This window comes from Tenrec ecaudatus, chromosome 1 (assembly GCF_050624435.1).
Source record: "Tenrec ecaudatus isolate mTenEca1 chromosome 1, mTenEca1.hap1, whole genome shotgun sequence".
Classification (NCBI taxonomy): domain Eukaryota; kingdom Metazoa; phylum Chordata; class Mammalia; order Afrosoricida; family Tenrecidae; genus Tenrec; species Tenrec ecaudatus.
The window spans coordinates 119062535-119072145 of record NC_134530.1 but is presented as its reverse complement, the minus strand read 5'-3'; the positions used below and the strand labels follow the sequence as shown (position 1 = coordinate 119072145).

The 9611-nt window shown below is 42.4% G+C and overlaps 1 non-coding gene across 1 annotated transcript; it reads left to right on the top strand.

The window, feature by feature from the left end:
• The first annotated feature begins 9149 nt into the window (after positions 1-9149).
• On the top strand, positions 9150-9333 carry LOC142438077 (U2 spliceosomal RNA). Its single transcript, XR_012782540.1, has one exon. It is a non-coding gene; the product is annotated as a U2 spliceosomal RNA (small nuclear RNA).
• The last annotated feature ends 278 nt before the right edge of the window (positions 9334-9611 follow it).

The following is a 9611-nucleotide window of genomic DNA, read 5'->3' as shown; positions in this document are numbered from 1 at the left end:
ACAGAAAAATGGGATGAAGAAGGAAGATGGTCCCCGGCTATCAATTGGAAGAGGGCATGAGTCCTTAAAGACTTGTATCCAAACAAGCAGCCATCGAAGCAAGGAGTCAACTAAGTACACACGGAAGAAGCACACCAGTGTGTATGATCCAAAGATGACAATAGCAAAATTCAAATAGGAGAAAGGGAAAAGCATCCAAAATTAAATTGCAAGCACCCAATTTACAGAAGGCTGTGGAGGACAGTGGGAACCCAAAGCCCACCTGCAGAATACCTAGCCTGGTTAAGACACTGCCAGAACACTCCCACAAGAGATTCTCCTAGGTGCTAGTAGTTGTTGCTTGCTCCATGGCTTACATTTCTTCCCTGGCCTTTGAAATACATTCACAGTGGTATTTTCTTTCTTGCCCACTGTTTGCCTTTATCTCTGTTTTATTATTATTCTATCCTTACCACTTTATTTTTTTGTTTTTGTTTTTACCATTTCTGTTGGGTTTTTCAGTTTGCTTCTAAGCACAAAAAGAGCAGAGGCATAGAGATTCGAAGTGGTGGGTGTTGGACAGGATTCTCTAGAGAGACAAACCAGATGGCTAGTAATTATATAGAAATATATTTGTAAATATAGATATATAATACAAGAAATGAACCATTAAATTATATACAGATAGACAATACAAGAAAGTAACAGTTAAATTATAACACAGTGAGACACTAGCAGTCCTTTAAGGTTTGAGAGCCGCCAGTTGCCAGTCCCCTTCTGTAGAGAGAGCTGGGCTATATATACCCAGGCAGCAAACAGCAAGGCAGGTCCCCAACTGTCATCAACTGTCAGTCTCCAGCTCCAGAGATGAACATTCCAATCATGTGGGCTTAAAGGGACCTCAACTGACAGCGACACAGTCCACAGGCTAGGCATCCCACAGGTAGTGTACCCCTTTAAACTGAGGCACAGAACAAACAAGGTGAGGCTCACCGAGCCATTTATCCCTCTGCCCCTCAGTTAATCCTACTTGTGTTTATCGGCCAGGCTGGCACAATAAACAATCGCATGGTGCAAGAGTTTTTAGTGGAGGTAGGGGTACGGCGTGGGAGATAGGAAGAGTGAGGCAGTGGAGGGAGCACACATGCATGTGGAAGTGGGGAGGGAGCATTCTAGAACTGACGATACTGATGATGATTACACAACTCATTTTTAAATTATTTAACCATGGGGGGGATGTTCTAAAATCGATTGTAGTAATGATTGTACAATTTTTCTTGTTATGATTGAATGATTGAATTGTGTGGCATGTGGATTAAATGTCAATAAAACTGTTTTGTTTTTTAGAGTTAAACTCTAGGAAAAGTCTTACTCTGTCCTATAAGGTCACTCTGAGTCAGGAGGGACTTGACAGCAGCAAGTTCCTTTAACATGTGGAGCTTCAGAGTTTGCAGTTTTGTAGCAGAATGTATCTCCTAGAGGCCCAGTCAGCAAGGGGGAACCTCGAAGCTGTAACCAACCTTTGCCTTCATTGCCATTCAACAAACACCTTTATTGAAATAGTACCTTAGCTTCAGGGAAAGTGCTAAAAATCTCTTTTTTAAAGCTTCCTGAACAGGACTATGCATTCATCTCATTTCACATGCTAGCCCAAGTGTGTACAAAGCATAAAAATACTAGCAGCTGCAGCAGAAACAATAATAAAACAAGCTAAAAAATAAAACACGCTAAAAGTCTTGAGGCCTTATTAGGTATCCTCACAACAATGCTATCAACAAGATTTCAGCAACGAAATGCAGACATTCAGGAGGTTGTCCGGGGGTCACATAGCTGGAAGGAAAGGAGCCGGATTAAAGCTTGAGTCTGGTTCTGGAGGTAAATGCTTGGCCATTGCGTTTTGCTGGCTGCTCATGGGTGAGGATGAGGGCAGGTGATAACTGTCATTTATTGAAAGATATTAGAGCAGCCACTAAGCCTTGGGCTTTCAAGACAAACAGGACTCCAATCTCAGCCACGAGATAATTTTGCGACCCCAGGCAGGTTGCTGAGCATCTGAGTCTCAGATTCCCACCTGTGAGAGGGAATCATTACAATGTCCACTTCCAGGGAAGAAATTGGTTTTAATATTTGTCAGGGGCCTTTATTCAATAAGCATTCAGCAAGTGAGAGGTGGATTAGTATTTGTTACTGTGTGCCAGGCAGCGAGCGCCAGAGGCCCAGTGGTCACACACTGGCTGCTGACCTCAAAGGCACCAACTGGGAACCACCGGGGGCTTCCCGGAAGCGGGATGGGGGCTTTCTACTCCTAGAAAGAGGTAAAGTCCCAGGAAGATACAGGGGCAGTTCTCTACCCTATAGGTTCACTGTGAGTTGGTATTGACTCAATGGCAGTGAGTATGCTTTTTTGATTTGGTATGGGCCAGGCATCATATATGTACTACTTTATTTAACCCACCAACAGCCAAGAAAAGTGTAACAACCATGCATAAACTTACACTTAGATTTTCCAAAAGCGATACAGCTGAATCAACATTCAGCCATAGGCCTATAAAACTCCAAAATAGTGCTAGCGCCACTGTGTTCCGCAATCTCTCTCAGTGCACTAGTCTGTACTCATATCAGCCCGTCCTCCATCTCTCTCAGTGCACTAGTCTGTACTCATGTCAGCCCGTCCTCCATCTCTCTCAGTGCACTAGCCTGTACTCATGTCAGCCCGTCCTCCATCTCTCTCAGTGCACTAGTCTGTACTCGTAGCCCATCCTCCATCTCTCAGTGTACTAGTCTGTACTCATATCAGCCCATCCTCCATCTCTCAGTGCACTAGTATGTACTCATGTCAGCCCGTCCTCAATCTCTCTCAGTGTACTAGTCTGTACTCATGTCAGCCCGTCCTCCATCTCTCTCAGTGCACTAGTCTGTACTCATGTCAGCCCGTCCTCCATCTCTCTCAGTACACTAGTCTGTACTCATAGCCCGTCCTCCATCTCTCTCAGTGTACTAGTCTGTACTTATGTCAGCCCGTCCTCCATCTCTCTCAGTGTACTAGTCTGTACTCATGTCAGCCCGTCCTCCATCTCTCTCAGTGCACTAGTCTGTACTCATATCAGCCCGTCCTCCATCTCTCTCAGTGTACTAGTCTGTACTCATGTCAGCCCGTCCTCCATCTCTCTCAGTGCACTAGTCTGTACTCATATCAGCCCGTCCTCCATCTCTCAGTACACTAGACGGTACTCATATGAGCCTGCAGCACGGATAATCTTTGGAGGACCATTTAACATTCCTCAGCAATGATACTATGGAGCTGTGATTCGTTGCTCCTCACACTCTCTTTTATACTCTAAATCCCAAGTGTATAATGCCCTTTTAAAAATGCTATTGCAAATTTCTAGGGGACACATATCTTACTTGTAAATGCTAGCATTTTATGAAGATGCTTTAATGCACTATAATTTAGTAATCACGAGTTCAGCCCCCAATAAGCAGTTAGCTCTGGTTGTGTTTATCTTGGTTTTGCACTCACTTGTTGTGTACCTGCCAGGAACTTGAAATTCTAGCCTATAAAATGAGAGACGAGATGGGCACTTTCTTCTAGTTCCAATGTGCTAATGTTGGTTTTGTTGTTGTTAGTTGTTGAATTGGTTCTGCCTCATAGAGACCCTATGTGCAACAGGACAAAACACTCTCTGGTCGTGCACTATCCTCACAATTAGGTTTATGATTTAGCCTATGGAAGCTGCCATGTATCAACCAATATCATTGAGGGCCTTCCTCTTTTTTGATGCTCATCTTCTTTACCAAGCATGACATCCTTCTCCAGGGACTGGTCTCTCCTGACAACATGTCCAACGTAAGTGAGACAAAATCTCAGCATCATTGCTTTTCAAAGGAGCATTCTGGCTGTATTTCTTCTAAGATAGGTTTGTTTGGGGTTCTTTTGGCAGTCCACGGTATTTTCAATATTTTTTCCAGAAACCATAATTCAAATGCATCAATTCAATCATCAATGTCCAACTTTTACACACTGTAGAAGTTACATAACTTGAGTGAAGAGGTGGGTTCTAGCCTGTCAATCAGGTCACAACTTGATGACCTCATTTGGAGACAGGGAGATACATAGCTCACTGGAGGCCAGACCCACTCTCTCTGCCTTCCCTTTCCTGCTCTTGACACATCCAGAAAACTGGAGGAGACACGTGGAGACCTGCACCAGCGTTGAGATGCTTCAACTGCCACTGGATCCACAAGAGTTCCTACCCGCTCACCTGTGGGTAGATCTTCCTGCATTTGGCATCATTGCATGTGCTGCGTGAGTCTAAGGAGGAATATATGACATATGGGCTAATCTAGGATTTATGACCTTGCTCTTGACTGGCTTTGGATGGTTTTTCAATATATAATTAATCTTTGATATAAAGCTTTTTCTTATACATATATGGGTGTCTATGAATTTGTTTCCCTAGCCCACCCAGATACACACACATACATGCAATGGAAAATACCATGGTGTGGATTAGGCACAGTTTAGGTCTCAAAGTTAACATCCTTGCTTTTCATTACTTTAAAGCAGTCTTGTGTAGCACTTTTACCCAGAGCAATGCATCGTGTGATTTCTTGACTACTGCTTCCATGAACATTGTTTGTGAATTCAAGCAAGATAAAATCCTTAGGAACGTCAATCTTTTCTCCATTTATTGTGATGTTTCCTATTGGTCCTGTTGTGAGAATTTGGGATTTCTTTACATTGCATTGCAATCAATACTGAGGATTGCAATCCTTTGACCTTCATTACCAAGTGCTTTAAGTCCTCCTCACTCTCAGCAAGCAATGTGCTACTGCTATTTAGTACCTAATATACATATTTCAACTTGATTACTTTAGACACAAAGCCAGAAAGACCATTCCAAAGGACAACCAAGAGTGGACTCCAAATATACCAATACTCATGAAGCTGGCAAAGGATCAGGCAACATTTCATTCTACTACACAAAAGGTTGCTTGCTATGCATCAGAGTTGACTTGGGGGCAACTAAAAACAACAATAACACACACACGTACATACACATGTATAACACTCAAGAGCCTTTACACCAATGACCCCACCTACCAGGAACCCAGCAATATTGTTAGTGCTGAGACAGCCTGCTTCAAAATGCAGATGCAGAGACCCTCAAGATTCTGATGCAGCTGATCTGACTGAAGCTTAAAAATTCGTGTTTTGTGAACATTTTCAGATTCCAGATGAACAGTCTAATTTGGGAAGCCAGCCAACTTGGCATGGCGAGCAAAATCTCCAGGCATTAAAAGGATCATCATCTGAAAGCACAGAGACCCCAGGATTCACTCCCACTTCTGGAAACTGAGCTATAGACATCTTGGTCGGTGTCACATCACTTTTTTTTTTTACCTCTTTGGGATATAGTTGATAAAGCCTTCCAAGCTGAGTTTGGAAATCCTTGATGTTGGGAGAAAAAGCAGTTGGCCTGCTTCCCCATACCTGGGCTGATGTTCCCCAAACTTACAATTTAGACTCTGTGCATTGAAACCCCTGCCCAAAGGGAGCAAATGAATTATTAAGCCAAAAGTGAAATGGACCAAATTTGACACTCTCGGTTACATGACATAACATGCTGATAATCAAGGGGGAATGTCCACAAATTACTTATGCAAAATAAATGTTGCTAACATGATGACATCAACTTTAAAAATAAGCATAGTTCTAGAAAGCATTAGAATTGGCCTACCTATTAAAGGCTTCACATTTCAATTGAAAATAACCTAAGTGCAAGAAAGAAAAAGTTTGGTCAATAAACCCCAGAATTACGAGTAGCACATAAGTATGAAGCTGCTCTCAGTTCCTACATTTGCTAAACGGGGTCATGATGTGATTCCGAACAGTTAAAAAAGGTGAATACAAAGGGTCAACATGGACCAAGGAAATTGTAAAAGCAACTGCAAATGACACCCTTTGCTGACCATTGCCCAGCTCCGCTTGTCAGGTCGGAAAGGTTGTAAGCAGCCAGAGAAGAATGAGTCCTTTCTTCAGCATAAATACCACGCACACCATGAAAGTAAACACAAATACTTGCCAAAAAACCAATGATGTTATTTGTAAAAGGCTGCAGATCAAGGAACTTTATGTCCACTGTCATTATTTGTCCTGCGCAAACTCATGTAAGCCAGTAGGCAAAGGCAATAGCTAATTTGCCAGTGTAAAGCACTATGTTGTGTGTGATGTTGAGTAATTCTTTTTTGAGAGTTAACTACAAATAGGAGCCCTTATGGATTATGCATTGGGCTGCTAACTGCAAGGTCAGAACTTCAAAACCATCAGCCATTCAACTCAAGAAAGATGAAGTTTTCCATTCTTGTACAAAGTTACAGCCTCAGAAATGCACAGGGGCAGGTCTGCTTGGGGTTGCTATGAGTCAGAAGCAACTCAGTGGAAGAGAGTTTTTCAGTTTGATCTGAAAAGAGTGGCTAATAATACTCACTGAAGAATAGTTGACAATTGTTTCATTATAATCTGCACAGATATTCTAGTCTTCATGTTACATATACATGCAGTGTTTATTACATCCTGTACAGAAGTGGCAGGCTGTGGTAAACTGTTAACATACTTTGTTACTAACTGAAACCCTAACCGTTTCTGTCCACCCAGAAAGACCGGGTGATGGGTTTTGGAGAAAATCAGCCATTGGAAGCCCTATGGGACACAGTTCGATTTTGTCCCATGTGAAATCACTAGCAGTTGGAATGCACTTGATGGCCAGAGTTGCAGTTTCAGACTTTGATAAGGGAAAAGGGCTTCTGTGATACACTGTGTGACCTGCATGATCCTGTGACCATGGTCAGTGACCAGTACATAGCAGGTGACCAGTGGCCTCACCACGCTGCTCAGATTGCCACATAAAAGCACAGAGATTCCAGGAGTTCTTGGTCAGCATCACATTACTCTTCTTACCTCTTTGGGGTATATTTGATAAAACCTACAGGGCTGAGTTTGGAAATGCTTGATGTTGGGGGAAAAAAAACAGTTGGCCTGCTTCCCCACCCCAGAACTTTCCTGGGCTGATGCTCTAAAAAGTTACACTTTAGAAGCTATGAAAATTTACCAGCATCTTCATGTCATTCAGGAAACACTAAAGTGAGACTCTGTTTGGGTTAGAACCTAGTTAATATCTCCCATGTTTTCTAATTTTATTTGGTGGCTGGATGTTCTCTCTTGATGAACCAGTCGGTTTTAGATGTCAAATATTTCACCAGATGGCTGCTTCCCCAAACTCAATAAAGTGAGGAAAATCTAAGATACAGGAGAAACCAGACAACCCCAAAAAGTGCAATCAAAACCTTCTTTTAAGGCTAATAATCACGTTAGAACTTCTCTTCACAGCCTACAATCTCACTCAAAGGTGACAAGGAGAGGCAGGGGTATTTGATATTTGATATTTCTTTACAAGTATGGATATGTGATATTGTATTTGACATTTCTTTACAAGTACAAGCTGTTAATCATCTCCTTGTCTAAATCATACACTCCTCTCCTCCCGAGTTCCTCTGTTCTCCAAGCCTCAGACCTGTCTACTCTACCCACTTTGCTCCCTGCCCCAGCTTTTCTCACTGTCTCAACTCTAACTAGTGAAGTGTAGTAGATAGTAGAACAAGGAGCAAGAGGTCTGATATCCAGCCCTATTCATGCTTTAGCTGGTACTTCTGTAAAGAGTTCCAGTCTCAGACGCTCACAGAAGCAGTTCTCCCCTGTTCTATGCAGTTGCTATGAGTCGGCATCAACTTGAGAGAAATGTGTTTGGTTTGGAATATGGAGCCCCAAATAAGTCCCTTAAACTTTCTGAGGCTGTATCACTCCCATCCCATCATTATACTCATCATATTGTGGTAGTTGCATAATCTCTTGTCAATTTGAGGATGAAGAGTGAAGGGGCGAAGTTTAGCCTGTCAATCAGGTGGCAGCTTGATGACCTCATTAGGAGTCGCTAAGGAGATAAATAGCTTGCTTGAGGTCGGACACAGGCTCACATTCTGCTAAACATCCCTGTTGAGAAGACACATGGAGAGAGACTGATGGCAGTCAGAGCCTCGGAGCATAAGGAACCATGTGGAGACCCCTGCGAGCACCGAGTTGCTTACAATGCCACTGGATCCACAAGACTTCCCACCCACTGGCCTGTGATCTTCCTGCATTCGGCATCATTGCATGTGTTTCATGATTCTGAAGAGGACTTTATAGATTGGTATCAGACATCTGGGCTAATACCGGACTTATGAACTTGATCTGGACTGGGCTGGGATATTTTCTCAATGTTCAATTACTCTTGTATATAAATCTCTTTCTTATACACTGCATTAGTTTATTGTGCCAACCTGGCCGATAAACACATGTGCGGTTAATTGAAGGGTAGAGGGATAAATGGCTCGGTGAGTCTTGCCTTTCTAGTTCTCTGGTCTCTTGCTTTCTGATGGTTGGACAGGGTGCAGCTGCCTTAGCCAGTCCCTGCTTTAGCTAACAAGGCTCACTTCCTGCAAGACATCCCTAAGGAGAAGCCAGATGGACCTACCCTGATGCAGCCCTGGGTGCTGGAACAGACACATGGAGACCCCTGCCAGCGCTGAGATGCTTACACGCTCACTGATTCAGCTTTCTTCCTGCTGTCGGCATCATTGCATGTGTTTTGTGAGATGGAGGAGGACTTTGTGGATTGGTGTTGGACACATGGGTTAATGTTGGACTTGTGGGCTTGGGCAGCACTAGGTTGGGAGGTTTTCTTGATGCACACTTAACCTTTATCTAAAACTCTCTTTTATACATAAGTTTTTGTGGATTTGTTTCTCTAAAGTACCCAGACTAACACATACACATGTGAGTCTCCCTGGATTTGGTTCTCTAGTCCACATGGACTAACATAATAATATATTTGAATTAGATGATATTAAAGATCTAAAACTCTACAATAGTTTCTACAATTTTAGCAGTTTTGGCTACCAGTTTAGGTCAAGCAAAAGTATTAGAATTCTCATGATTAATGAAGACAGAATTATTTTTTATAAACCTGGAAAATAAAAAATGAATAATGTGTGCTAATTTCCTCATTTGACAAAATGAAAGAGCAATAGGTTGCAGCCCATTCTTGGCATGAGTATAGAAATACAGGATCATCACTTCTCATTTTGGCTAAGATCAAGTGTAGTGTCTGTTCTTCTTGGTATAATATCTGACAACATGCTGTAGGACAATATGCTAAACGTATGTTTGCAAGTAGGAGTTGGACTAGGAGCTTGCTCCATCCACTCCACGCATCCACCTGGCATGGCAATACTTCCAGGCATGGTGCAGCCCCTTAGGTGGGGTCCTTTAAAAAAATACAGGATTATATGTTTTCGTTAGAATTTCAGGACAACCCAGTCAAGCTTTCCAATCATAAGGAAAAAAGAGCAAAGAATATCTAATGTATATATCAAAAAAGAAGGGAAATGGCCACTGCAGGAAGCATAAAACAAGATAAAAACAATCTAAACCAGTGGTTCTCAACTGTAAAGCTTTAATACAGTTCCTCATGTTTTGGTGACCCCCCACCATAAAATTATTTTCATTGCTACTTCATCACTGTCATTTTGCT